This window comes from Engraulis encrasicolus, chromosome 5, assembly GCF_034702125.1.
Source record: "Engraulis encrasicolus isolate BLACKSEA-1 chromosome 5, IST_EnEncr_1.0, whole genome shotgun sequence".
Lineage (NCBI taxonomy): Eukaryota > Metazoa > Chordata > Actinopteri > Clupeiformes > Engraulidae > Engraulis > Engraulis encrasicolus.
The window spans coordinates 35,124,000-35,138,999 of NC_085861.1; the positions used below are offsets into that span (position 1 = coordinate 35,124,000).

Here is a 15,000-nt window from a genome sequence, read left to right on the forward strand (position 1 = left end):
ACTCTGCACTTTGGTATAGCGAGTTCTCCGTCAGACAGATTCTAGGGTACGTAGGCCTATCTCAAAGACTTTGTTGCTAACTAAGCTAGCAACTTACTTGCTTGCAATGCAAGTTTCCATTGGGAACCAAGTAGGTTGCTAACTGATTAGCAACGATGCTTTCGAGAAACGGGGTCCTGGTTTGATCCTCAACATGCTGTTGACAAACTAAACATACAATCATACTATATGATAGGTGAAGCCATGATTTGCTCAGTGGAAATAACAAAGACAGACAATGTGTAAGAAATACAGAGCAGCCAGGAGCGATACAGGTGGCAGGCCGGGTGCAGTGTTGCAGGTGGCAGTTTCATGACTGTAGGCTACAACAGCAGCGGCAGAGCAGGCCAAAGGGCCAGACTAGTGTGACAGGAGGGGAGAGGGAGGATGTGTGTTAGTGTGTCATCTTTAAGCCCTACTGTATTATGTTACAGAAATCGCTGAAGTGTGCTGACACGATACGTCCACAACAACCGGGTACAATAAGGCAAGGGCCCAGGGGGATAGGAGGCTTCTCATTGTGCGTGTGTGCGTGTGTGCGTGTGTGCGTGTGTCTCGGGGGTGGGAATGTATTTTTGTCCGTATGTGTGTGCATCTGTGTGAGTGTGATGACATTAGCGTGTGAAATGACACCCCTCGTTCAGTAAATACTCTGACTGTCTGACGTGCTGTTTTGCCCCCAGGCACTTTCACTCTCTCTCACTCTCAGAGCCTCTATAAAGTAGTCTCCTACTCTAACTAATTCTCTCTCACCTCTTCCTTGATCTCACAGTCTCTGTGTTCTCTCTCTTTCTCGCTCACCGTTTCTTTTTCCGTCTTCATCTCCACAAACTACAAAACTGAACACTAATTCTGTCAGGTCCATTTAAGTCAAGAAACACGAGACAAGAAATTTGGAATGAAATTTCTTTATTGAAACGTTTTGAGTTGGATTTGGTGGTATGACTCTGTTAGGGGAGTCCTCTGGTTTTCCATGAGCACCATGAAAAGCAAACATTCAGAGGATAGCAGCAGCATAGGGAATGCTCACCCTAATTACAATTAGGAGAGCAGGCCGTAACGTGGCCTAATGGTAAGGCACTCGTCTGCTACGCGGCCGACCCGGGTTCGATTCCCGGTCCGGGTCTTTTGCCAGCCCTTCCCCGTCTCTTGTCCCAACTCACTTCCTGTCTGTCCTTCACTGTCCTGTCTCATAATAAAAAGGGGGAGGGTGGGTTGCGAAGAAACATGCAACCAAGACCTGTGAGCAAAACAGAGAACCAAATTTGAAAGTGACCAATAACGAGTGATGAGAGTTGATTAGCGGATCTAGAACATCTGAGACAAATTAGAAGCAGCAAGCTCTTGACTACCATGCCCTGCCAGAACAAATGCTGAGGAACTAACACTGGTGGAACGGCGTACAGTATGGGGCAGCAACATCAGGTAACAGAACAACTTCCTGAGGTTTATTGCCAGGCGACCAGCTAACAAACAAATCCTGCCTGGGAGCTATTCCAAACTATAATAGGCAACCCACTTGTAATCAGGAGAAAGGAAATAGGCAGCAGGTAACTTTCATTATCACCCAATCAGCCAATCAGGGTGAGGCCAATATGTAGCTACACAAAAATGTCACCCAATCAGGACATTATGAGCTCAATATGTGCTGCGCAACATTGTTACTCAGTCAAGCATGTACATGAAGCTGCACAAAAAAACTGTTACTGTGTTACTTCACTGAGTACTCTGGGATCCAATACTCTGGATGATGTTAAATTAACTCTTGAAGTGTTGAATTACAACAACATAGTTACTGTATGCATAGAAACATTGTTTGTAAGTTTGCTCACTGCATTATTATCACCTTAATGCTTCACCTCCCTAACAGGGTCCACTCCACACCACAGCGTCTACCCAACCCTCCATGGTAACATTACACCATGGCAATAACACATCACCTCTACTTAGTCTGTCTGTTTGCTATGGTCATGGTTTGCCTGCTCTGTGTAAAGGTTAATATACCTACCTATGTACAGTACAGCTAAACACAGCACCTACACTGTTAATATGTATCTAATTTGCTCTGCACTGGTATGCAGGGTGTGTGTGTGTGTGTGTGTGTGTGTGTGTGTGTGTGTGTGTGTGTGTGTGTGTGTGTGTGTGTGTGTGTGTGTGTGTGTGTGTGTGTGTGTGTGTGTGTGTGTGTGTGTGTGTGTGTGTGTGTGTGTGTGTGTGTGTGTGTGTGTGTGTTTGTGTGTGCGTGCTTGTGGTGTTGCAAGCATGACAGCCATGTAGATTCTTGTCAAGGTATTACAAGTCGAGGCCAGCTGGGGCAATCACGCCCTAATGTGGCACGTCCTCATATAACACACCTTCCCACACACACACAAACGCATGCATGCACGCACACACATTAATGCACGCGCGCACGCACACACACAGACACACAGACACAGACACACACACACACACACACACACACACACACACACACACACACACACACACACACACACACACACACACACACACACACACACACACACACACACACACACACACCAAGGCATATCGGCAATTTACGGGACAACTGCATTGAAGAAATTCTCTACATTCTAATGGTGGAATGCTGAAGTCAATAAGAAAAAGAATTTCATTGTCGCTGCATGAATACAAAGTAACAAAATGTAGTACAAATGGAGTGAGGGAAACGAAGAGAGGAATGGAGCAGGCAGAGGAGTGGAAGTGAAGGGGAGGAGAGTAATTGAAGTGGAGGAGTGCAGAGAGGAGAGGAGTGAAAGCAGATGAGTGCAGAGGAGAGGGGGACATGGAGGGCGTGGAGACTTATATATTAAGAGGAGAAGGTTAAGAGCAATGTAAGTGGAGGAGTGTAGCGCAGAGGATAGGAGGAGGACGAATATAAAGAGAGGAGGTAATAAAAGTGACGGAGAAGAGTGCAGGGGAGCTGAGGAGGTGGAGAATGTAGAGGAGGAGTGCAGAGGAGAGAAGGAGATGGAAGAGTGCAGAGGAGACGAGGAGGAGGTGAAAGAGTGTGTAGTTATGGAGGATGCGGAGGGTGTTGAGTAGATGGAAGTGCATGAGTGCAGTGGAGGAGTGTGAGAGAGGAAGACGTGGAGAGTTTGGAGACTGGTAGTGACCACATCAGTCCAGCCAGTGGGCCTCCAGAGGAGATCGCATTACATATACCCTACTCAGCAGCAGGGGAGCATACACACACGCGCACGCACACACACGCAAGCACACACACGCAGAGAACACACCGATACACAGAAAAACAGACACATTATGCAGACACACAAATACAGACAGAGACATGCAAAGTAGTAGGTCTTCATAAACTCATGAACACCCACCCACACACACACACACACACATTCCCCTGGGTAGGAAATGTGAGGTCATTTTGAAATTCCCACGTTTCAGTGCGAACAGCAGCATGTCAGTTGCATGTCACATGTTCCCTTACTTTATTTATAAGAGAGAGAGAGAGAGAGAGAGAGAGAGAGAGAGAGAGAGAGAGAGAGAGAGAGGAGAGAGAGAGAGGGGATACTGATCTCAAGAGGTCAAGAGAGAGAGAGAGAGAGAGAGAGAGAGAGAGAGAGAGAGAGAGAGAGAGAGAGAGAGAGAGAGAGAGAGAGAGAGAGAATACTGATCTCAAAACGTCACTTTCAGGCATTGAACTTATGCCATTTCCCGTGTGTGCAAACACACACACACACACACACACACACACACACACACACACACACACACACACACACACACACACACACACACACACACACACACACACACACACACACACACACACACACCAGTGGACATGGCAGGCTATTAGGCAAGCCCTCTGCCCGTCTCCAAAGGCAACAGGGCCATGGGAACCCGCGGGGAGCAGCACACGCTGCACAGCGGAATGTCCCACTCTCACACACTCATCTAGCCGAGAGAGAGAGAGAGAGAGAGAGAGAGAGAGAGAGAGAGAGAGAGAGAGAGAGAGAGAGAGAGAGAGAGAGAGAGATGGAGAGATGGAGAGAGAGAGAGAAAGAGAGAGAGAGAGAGAGAGAGAGAGAGAGAGAGAGAGAGAGAGACACAGAGAGAGAGAGAGAGAGAGAGATGGAGAGAGAGAGATGGAGAGAGAGAGAGAGAGAGAGAGAGAGAGAGAGAGAGAGAGAGAGATGGAGAGATGGAGAGAGAGAGAGAGAGAGTGAGAGAGAGAGGTGGAGAGATGGGGAGATAAATAGAGAAATGGGGAGAGTGAAAGACAGATATAAAGACAGAGTGTGTGTGAGAGAGAGATACAGAGAGAGAGAGTTGGAGATAGAGAGAGAATGTGTGTGTGAGATAGACTGAGAGAGAACGAGAGAGAACGAGAGAGAGAGAGAGAGAGAGAGAGAGAGAGAGAGAGAGAGAGAGAGAGAGAGAGAGAGAGAGAGAGAGAGAGAGAGAGAGAGAGAGAGAGAGGCCATTCTACAGTCTGCCCCACTCTGATCCACAGAGGACATTGTAAGCCCTAGTCTGTCTTAACCACCAGCACAAACCCCTGGCTGGTCACTGACTATTGTTGCTGTGGAGTGTACTGTAGTGTTTGTTGGCCCCTGAAGGGCATTGTGCTACACATCGACGGATAGCAACCGGCAAAGCGCGTGCATCGCAATGTGCCGCCTATGGCCCCTTAAACCTGTCGGCCCCTTGCAACAGCCCTGTACTGGCCTATAGGGCCCGCTCAGAAGCTGCCTGTTGACAAGCTTTACCACCGCAGATATTCACATGCATTCACACAAGCATGCCTGCACCAACCCCCCTCCCCCTCCCAACACATGAACACACACACACACCTCCATTGCATTACTCTGCTGCTGCTGCTCTCTGCTGTTCAGGAAAGCATCCATCTCATGCGGTCTCAAGGTTATTTATAGAATAGGCTCGAGAGGTCCACTTAGTCCAGCCATACACACAGCTCCTGGCATTGTAAACACACCCACTACCAAACTGCAAAGAAGTGATGTAGGCATGTCACTACTACATTAATTAAGGTAATTTATTATTACAAGCACACTTGAGACCAAATGGTAATACCCACAATCTGATTCAGGGGTAATGTAGGTTGTTACTACATAGGCCTATTAAGTAAGGTTGGTTCATAATAAACGCACTCAGTGCCAAACAGCAATACCCACTGTCTGATTTAGAAATAATGTAGGTGTGTTATCATGCATTCATTTCAGGAATAAAACCAGACACAAAATAAAGTCCAGTTACGTACCATACACAGCAGCTCCTATCGTTCATAAACACACTCAGCACCAGTCCTCTAAATGTTCAGATGTTGAGGTAATGTAAATATGTTATTAGGCATTAGTTAAGTCAAGTTAGTTATCAGAAGTAAAGTCACAGAAACATTGGAGTACACTCGGCTTCTGTTGTCATGTTATAAACATACCTAACGGCAGATGATAATACTCACTCTTATGTTAAGGTAATGTAGGTTTGCTATATGTTATTACGCATGAATAAAGGTTTATTACTTGTTGTCAGTAACAAGGGAGAATCATGAGAATTACAACATTAAAACAACAATGGAAGCACACTAACATGGAAAAAGTGATTGTTAAGAGTTTTCTGGGATATTAGAAACAGCCTACGTGGTGTATTCCCTCTCTTTCTCTCTCTCTCTCACACACATACACACACGCACGCACACACACACACACACACACACACACACACACACACACACACACACACACACACACACACACACACACACACACACACACACACACACACACACACACACACACACACACACACACACATTTAGCTTCTCTCACCTCACACACCCATGTGCATAGAGACACAAAGATGGCAAACACACATTCTCTGGACTCTAGCCATGTTAACAGATCTCACTGTTTGCCTTGAAGAGAGAGAGAGAGAGAGAGAGAGAGAGAGAGAGAGAGAGAGAGAGAGAGAGAGAGAGAGAGAGAGAGAAAGAGAGGAATGATGCCCACCGGGAAAAGACAGACACAGAGAGGCCAAAATAGAGAGGAGAGAAGAACAGAAGTGTACAGAGTGAAGAGAGCACAACAAACCAGTAAACACAAGAAAATAAACAGACGTTTTCCACAACTTTATCAAAGCCTGGTGTGGGCTTCTTCTTGCCTTGATTACAGCAGAGGACACAGCAGAGAAACAAACCGAGACACACAGAAACCCCGGAGAGAGAAGAGGAGAGAGTGAGAGTCTCGAGAATGCAGAAACAGAGAGACAGAAATACTGCAGAGAAGGAAAGGCACAGGAAAGCCAGAAACAGAGACAGAAATAGAATGAAAGAAAGAGGGAGGGAAGTGAGAGAATATACAAAGGCCAAAAAACAGAGAGAGAATAGGAAAAACATAGGCAGAAGGGGGACAAGGAGAAAGAGGGTGAAAAAAGGGAGACAAAAAGACGGAAATGAGGAGAGAGGGGGATAAACAGAAGAGACGAGAATAGAATAGAACAGAAAAGAACCGAATATTGTAGAGAATTCCAGCACTCCATAATGTCAGCTGTCAGTCCTGTGCAATCAAGCACCTACCCAGCAGGAGCTCACAGCTACTCCTAAAAAGGGGTGTGCAAAAAAATCACCAGGACGCTGTATCACGATACTTGTTTTCAAACTATACTGCATCTTGTGAATGCTAAACAGCAACAGGCAAATAAGATGGATTTTTACACATTTGGTCTACTTAGGCTTAGTAACAATCACAATGAACATGTATTGCAATGCATTGTGATAGCATCGCATTGTGGCATGTGTATCATGATGCGCATCATTTGTGAGCCCCTTGCCAATACCATCCAACCCTACTCCTCAACCTTATTCACCACCCTCGCTGCTCCTCATGCTCCTCCCTCGCCACCCCCTCACCTCCTCACAACTCAACAAACCAGCATTATGACCCCCCCACCCCCTCACCTCCTCACAACTCAACAAACCAGCATTATAACCCCCCCCACACACACACACACACACTAGTACATACACACCGTCACAACACACACCGATCCACAAAACGCACAGTTCCACAAAAAATCATTCTAATCTACACTCTACACACCCCTCCTGTGCACAGGCCACTTCACACACGTTCCAGAACACACACCTCCACTCCATGAACCGCTCCACAGAACACACGCAGCTCTACACTACACACACTGCTACCAAGCGCAGCCTAGGCCACTCCACAACAGACCTCTCTGAGGAATGTGGCCATGGCCAGGGCTCACTGGAGGGAACACACTTTCCTTTACACTGAGAGAGAGAGAGAGAGAGAGAGAGAGAGAGAGAGAGAGAGAGAGAGAGAGAGAGAGAGAGAAAGAGAAAGAGCAAAATAGAAAGAATAGAGAGAGACAAAAGTAGAGGGCAGAAAGGCTAAAAACGGGAAGGAGGGGGGTATAAACAGAGAGAGAGAACGAGAGAGCAAAAAGGGAACAGAGACAGAGAAGGAGGGAGGGAGAGAAAGAGAGAGAACGCAAGCAGAATGCAACGAGACACGTCTTCAGTCAATCCCCATCTCAACAGTGGCAAAATTCCAGACATTGAAAGCTCCCGGTGAAAAAGAAGAAAGAAAAAAAAAGAAAGACAAGACAAAGAGACGTGTTGAAGTGAGGCTCTTGTGTTGCCCTGTCTCACTCATTATCTCTCGATGTAGACACTTAGAAAAGCTCCTTGTTGAAATAACAGGCCAGCGCTATTGGCACAGGCAGACACCACAGGCACCACTGTAACCCCAGGCACCCACAATCACCAGAGAGAGAGAGAGAGAGAGAGAGAGAGAGAGAGAGAGAGAGAGAGAGAGAAAGAGAGAGAGAGAGAGAGAGAGAGAGAGAGAGAGAGAGAGAGAGAGAGAGAGAGAGAGAGAGAGAGAACCAGTCACTCCTAGGCACCATGGGTATCCCACACCACCATGGGCACCCACCAAAGAGCTCCTCCGGGGGGAGGCAGCTGTTGTGTCAAGAGTGGAGAAGGCAGCCAGGCTATTTTCTATTTTCTGCCCCGCACTGGGAACAACCAGGAGGACCAACCCTACCCTACACTGCCCATAACCAACAATCCACCTCCCTGCACCAGGCCTGAGGCCAGTCAATCATTTAAAGAAAATATGTATTTACATTGTACAGTACACAAAACAAGAACAGCCAAGAATCCATTTTTATCTGACTACATGCTGAAGTGAAGTTAATGGAAAGCAAGCAACTATGCTGATCCTGGAGTGTGTAAGTGTAGGCTACCTGTCTATTGCCAGTGCAGAGAGAATAACGAGGATCTGAACGTTACAGTAGAATCAGATAAAAACACGCACATCCATCTGGGTGCTGGACTAAATAAAGCAAACTGAAGAAGAAAAAAAATCAAATCTGTACTTTTCTACCTCCGGGGTGAGTATGTGCAGATCTGTCCTCTGCTGCCTCTGAATCCCCCTGTGTTTGATCACAACTTCATATTGGGTGCCTTTAACAAGGTGCCGCGGATGGCCAGTGGCAGTTTCTCTCTAGTCAGCCAGCCAAGCCGCTGACAGAAGGCTGTTTACAACTCCATGCTGCCAGCTTACTGCAGCTCTGCTTATAACTCACGAGGGGACACTGTTCCAGGATGCTACTTCTCGGCAAAGCTCTGCACTGCTTTTACAAGCATATTATGCCAACTTATTCTCATCATTGTAACACAATGATGGGAGGACACTAACCTAACTCTGCTCGTAACTCAAGATGGGGCTGAGTTAGGGACTGCCACAGCTCAGTAAATCTCAGCGCAGTTTACAACCCCATGATGCCCACTCAGCTCTGCTTATAACCCACAGGAGGTACTGACTACCACAGTACATTAGCCAATGCCAACGGCATGTTTACGGCTAATTTATGTCAACTCATTCCTGCTTATAACGCAATGATGGGAGCACGCTACCGCTGTTGACAATGACAAAATAATGCCAACTCAACTCAGCTCATAGCTCAACATACGAGGTACTGAGCACCAGCGCTGGGCAACGCTGAATCACTGCATTATGCCAATGGCACTGTTTACAATGCCATGATGCCAACTTAGCACTGCTTATAACTTATGAGAGAGTACTACCAGAGAGGATTTATAGAGGAGAGGCCAAACTGGCAGCTTCTTCCGGGTGGTACTGTCCACGGGGCGGCGATGTTCAAGCAGAGGAGAGCCGTCAGAATGAATGGGGGTCCTATGAAGCTCCACAATAGACGTAACTTATGTGTCGGATATGGAAGGTCACCGGTTTTCATTTTATTTTTCCTAAAGGAAGTGTAAATTGCCCTTCCAAATGGCATTTGGTTTGATTTTTTAAACTCATTGCATTTTTTTAAAAACACGCATTTTGTGCATGAATAACGTGAAACTCAATTACCCAGAATGCTGCACGTGAGCTCTCTACCTGGTTGATTCTGGAAAACAAACATGGCGGCAACTCGGTTTACTACCTTAAAAATGTGTTAATCCGACGCTAGATTTCTTAACTGATGAAAATCGAAGGCAGAAATCAACATTGTAGTGTCTAAATATGAGGTCGATTGGTCTATTTGTGGCGTACATCACGATCGGCTGAGTTGTTGGCCTCACGTTTGTCAGTTAGCTTGTGGCTAGGCTACGTCTCGCCGACGTTAGCATCCGGTTTAGTTCCCCATTCACCAATTGGATGTCGTCATTTCCTTAGCTAGAAGCTAGTGAAGACTGACTCACAAATGTCGAATCTGTAAGAAACTAGACGGATATAACTCCTAGGTTACTGTGTTTTTAATTTTAATTTTTAATTTGCAGTCATAGACGACCGTAATATGTTCAGGTTTCAGCTGCTAGGGAGGACTTATTGTTTGCCATTAGCCCCAGCCCAATAGGGGAACCCCAATCTGCTCTGTCTGAACAGCGCCCCTAATGCAAATCCATTGAACTGCGGCCAAATTTTGTATAATGGGGCGAATAGCATGTGGGACGGCTATAGGTAGAAAGGCTATGGTACTACTACATTTAGAACAGTATGGTACCAACATGGGCACACGGATGGGGTCATTTCCCAACCCTACCCCATCTCTCTCCACACTCACTTCCTGTCGCACCTTCACTGTCCTATTGAAATAAAGGCCCAAAAAGCCCATAAAAATATCTTTAAAAAAAAAAGAGAACAGTATGTTACCAACATGGGCCTACTTCAGTGTACAACTCATGAAACGGTAGTAGAACACTGCTAAGTTCCATACCGTAGCATGACTGAATCCCGTCTGCAGTGCCAGTATGATGCCAACTTGCTTGAACTTATACACAAGCGCTACACACACAGAAACAGATGGACTAGCCATGTACAGCTATAACACTTGGCACCCCCCCCCCCACACACACACACCCTAATTTCCTTCGAGATCAAGCAGAGACGACCTCACCCACCAGCTACAGTGTCAATTAATTTAATCCAATGTGATTGCAAAATCTGTGTGTGTGTGTGTGTGTGTGTGTGTGTGTGTGTGTGTGTGTGTGTGTGTGTGTGTGTGTGTGTGTGTGTGTGTGTGTGTGTGTGTGTGTGTGTGTGTGTGTGTGTGTGTGTGCGTGCGCGCCCATACATGTGTGGCCACCTACTGTATGTGGAGGTACAAACGTAGAATAACGCAGAGAGAGAGAGCTGAGCTTGGTTTTGGAAGAACCACAAGAAAGGCACAAGAAAGAAAGAAAGAAAGAAAGCAAAAGACTGCATTGAGTTGCAGATTATAGCTTGTGCCGTGGCAGACACAGGAGAATCTACAAACATGGACTGACCTCCTTTTGTTCTCTGTAGGCCTACATCCCACCATGATGGGCAAGTTAATTCACACAAGTAACCTACACACAAGCACCTCTCTCTCTCTCTCTCTCTCTCTCTCTCTCTCTCTCTCTCTCTCTCTCTCTCTCTCTCTCTCTCTCTCTCTCTCTCTCTCTCTCTCTCTCTCTCTCTCTCTCTCTCTCTGACACACACACACTCACACACACACACCTTCATTTGTTTAGGCATACTTGTCTGATAACAGTTTCTGGAGACAGCTGCTGTAGGCATCTGTGGCTTTGTAAAGGAAAGTTTTCATAATAATTTGCATATCCAAATATCCAGGATCATTCCATCTCTGGTGTCACACTATCATGTCACACCTCATCACATACCATCAAATGAGTTGTGAAATCTCTTATGGAAATTTTATAGCTAATCATCACTTGTGTGATTCGTGACTTTGCCGACCTCACCTTGTCCAAATAAAGGATGCTGAAATCAATGATTTCTCATTCATCATAAGGGTACACCCAAGAGAATTGCTTACAAACCACTGCTGCATTCTTTACAGTCAGAAACAGTCAGCTTTTCCCCACCAACCAGACTAGCGGCTATTCTGACGAAATACTTCCACATTCATTCTGGAGACTCAGCGAACAGTCAGACCTCTGCTTTGCTCCCCTGACAGTTTAATAGCGCGCGCTTCCATTCCATCCCTCGCGCGCCATCCTACAGTCCAGCCTCGCGCGCCATCCTACAGTCCAGACTAAGTTCTAGTTCTCTCTCTCTCTCTCTCTCTCTCTCTCTCTCTCTCTCTCTCTCTCTCTCTCTCTCTCTCTCTCTCTCTCTCTCTGTCTCGATGACGTCAGTGCTGCAAAGCATCAGCGGAGCGTTGCAGGAGAGATTAGCCGCTTGCCTCGACTTCTAGATGAGTCAGCGTTCGGTTCAGGGGCGGCCTACACACACACGTCCACACAGGACCCCACCACGACACCACCAGGCAATCCCATAGTCAGACAGATATCCAGGCAGCACATCCTGTAACAGTGGCAGGAAGCTCCAGACAAGTTCCTACTTATTGCCGTCTGTTGACAAGACGCGCAAGTATCCTATTCTGTATGTGGGCTACTTTGCACTCTCTCTCTCTCTCTCTCTCTCTCTCTCTCTCTCTCTCTCTCTCTCTCTCTCTCTCTCTCTCTATTTCTCTCTCTCTTTCTCTCTCTCTCTCTCTCTCTCTCACACACACACACACACACACACACACACACACACACACACACACACACACACACACACACACACACTGTAACTCTCCATTCAAAGTATGCACTTACGTACGGATCAAAATCAAGGTTTTCATAATTCTCCCCAGTACAAAAAAATGGATAGCCTAGGCTACCATCCGGAGCAATGATGTATCACCACTCCACAGGGAGCCCTCCGATTTATGGTGGAAGAATGAACAGCAGTTTGGCTTCCCCTGACAATCCACTCATGACACAACCAATTTATTGATTTTCCCATTCATAAAGTTATCCTTCACATCAACGGACAGCAGCTGGCAAACGAAATGGCTCTGCGTAATAGCATGGGGAAGGACTGCTTCAAAAACGTCAAAACTTAATCGTTTCGCTAACACATAGTTTCGAACAAACTTTGCGGCATTCGCTCTTCTAAAACTCCACAAGACAAAAAGTGCAACGATTGATATGATTTTGAATTAATAGCCAACCGGCGTGTCTCAAACTGCATGTCTCAATGGTGGAAAATACACATGAATGAATAACCTGTTGAGTCGGAGTCTAACCGCACTACAAAGTTTGAGGGCGAAGTAACCGTGTATAGCCTAGATAATGGAGAGGATGAAAGTGATGTTGCGCTTACCTGTAGCTCTTTCAAGTAGACCAGTAGCGGTTTTACAGCGAGAAGAATGCTGTCGTTGCCTTCTGCGTTCTTCACCTTGGTGCAATAACGTTATGGGCTAGTAGTCTGGTAACTATTCCCCGAGCGCAGACAAGTTGGATTCTTGCTTTTCCTCTATACGACGAAGAGTGATACAACCGACAGTCCCACGCGCTCCTAACCCACTGAGGAAGTCGGTGAGTCATAAGATCCCGCCCCACTCACGAAAAAAGAGCATTCCTCCCTCTTCGGATTGTTCATGCAATGACGGCCAAATCAATCTGCCCTTCTTCCTAAACAGGTGTTGAGGTGCTGTTAGATTTAGGCTACTTTAGATAAGCCCCTTGCCCCATAGGGAGGGATAATCATTTTAATTTCAGTGACCTGGCTGCCAGTGCGTGAACAATGGTTTTGTTAGGAGGGAATCTCAACTCAACAGATAGGCAATTATCACCAGTCTTCATTTGTGAATTTATGTTTCATGAAATTATATTTTTTGTAAACTTGGGCTGTTGAGTGTTGAAGTATGATCAAAGTTTCTTCCTGTGGGCTTAATCCTTTGTGTTACCATGTTGCAGTGCAGTGTCATGTGTGGAATATCTTTTTTATCTGTTTGTTTAGTCTGCCTATGTATTTCAACTAAGGTTTGTGTAAACCAAGATGACTTTCACTCAGTTTCTGCTGATTGGATCCAGCAGATTTGTGAGGATGGCGGTTGACCTCAGTGACCTCCTTCCTTTTTATCTCCCCAGGCAACAGTGGCTCTTCTGTCTGTCAGTGCTGTGGCCACTGAGAGCTCACTGCATCGATCAGCTGTTTTGGCCATACCACCACTGCATCTATGGTCACCGCGTCCTGTGTCAGAATAAATGTATTCGGCCTACATTCTTGGAAATGTTATTTGTAAGATTTGTTCAATCTTAGTGTGTAGTGGAATGCATCACTCTTGCTACAGTGCTTTACAGTTTAATTCAGAATGAACCCAATTTAATTCGGAGAAAACTGAATTCCGCTTTGAGAACATCATGTAAACGTGGCAAGTGTTACAATATTACAGAAAAGTCACATGCTACAGTGTTTCGCAAAGACCCTGAAAGCTGATGTCTCTTAGGGAAGAAAGAAAGTGTTTATAATACAAAAATCCAGACCATTGGTGTCTAGTCTTCTAGGCTTTGTTTATAACGCTTTGGCCTATTCCAGCCAATGGGGCTGTTTTATCTGGGTACTGTGTTTGGCAAAAGTATCGACAGGATGAGGGAAGTGGTCTCTTTTCCTGGGCGTCATGAGTGTGAAGTTAGAGGAGAAGAGCTCTTTCAGGTAAGAGCCGCCACTCGAGAGGAAGATGGGGAGGTGTGAGAGTTGTCATCACTGAATGAGCTGTGGAGAGATTGGAAATGAAACTTTAAAAGCTCAAAGACCAAACATCCTTCAGTGCGCGAGTGCGTTTCCATGTCTTGCGTCTGTTCTCATCCTCAAGAGGAGGTTTGTGTGTGTGTGTGCGTGTGTGTGTGTGTGTGTGTGTGTGTGTGTGTGTGTGTGTGTGTGTGTGTGTGTGTGTGTGTGTGTGTGTGTGTGTGTGTGTGTGTGTGTGTGTGTGTGCTTGAGTGTGTGCGTGTGTGTGCGTGCGTATGTGTGAGACTTAATGTGCTGTAAATGTCTACTTCAGCGTCTGCTCCAGTTTTAGAGGGAGAGGAGAGAGTGTCTTGTCTGCCCCTGTAAATGGGGTTGAAAACATGGCATTCCTCACATATTTCCATAAACATGTGAGATTCCACTCCGCTAAAACAGCAGGACAATTGGAAAAGCATGGCGCCTGATAGCCCACATCTACAGCGTGTCCGTATGCATTTTCCTGTCTCTTCACCTTCATGTGTTTTGTTTCTCTCTCTGTGTGTTTTTATCTCTGTCTCTCTCTATTTTGTGTTTTATGACCCTTTCTCATAGCTCTCACTGTCTACCTCATTGTCTTTTGTTCTGTCTTGTCCCTTCTCTCTGACTCCCTCCCTTCACCCCCCCCCCCGTCTCTGTGGCAGTGTTATGACATTACAATTTCTCTCACTGTCTCTCTTTCTTGTCCTTTCTCTCTCACTCTCCATCCATCTCTCTCTTCTCTCTTCTCTCTCTCTCTCTCTCTCTCTCTCTCTCTCTCTCTCTCTCTCTCTCTCTCTCTCTCTCTCTCTCTCTCTCTCTCTCTCATTATGAGCTCAAGGTTTACACCCTGAGGCGTGGGTCCTCGAGGTAGTTGTTACAAATTAGAGGATGC

General features: G+C 46.1%; 1 protein-coding gene across 1 annotated transcript in view; it reads right to left on the reverse strand.

Moving 5' to 3' along the window:
- Positions 1-12,915, reverse strand: part of fhl3a (four and a half LIM domains 3a) — an 87,040-nt gene extending 74,125 nt beyond the window's left edge. The window contains exon 1 of the mRNA XM_063199212.1: positions 12,720-12,915. The gene's annotated coding sequence lies outside the window, so the exon portion shown is untranslated. The remainder of the gene's footprint in view (positions 1-12,719) is intronic.
- Between the last annotated feature and the right edge of the window lie 2,085 nt (positions 12,916-15,000).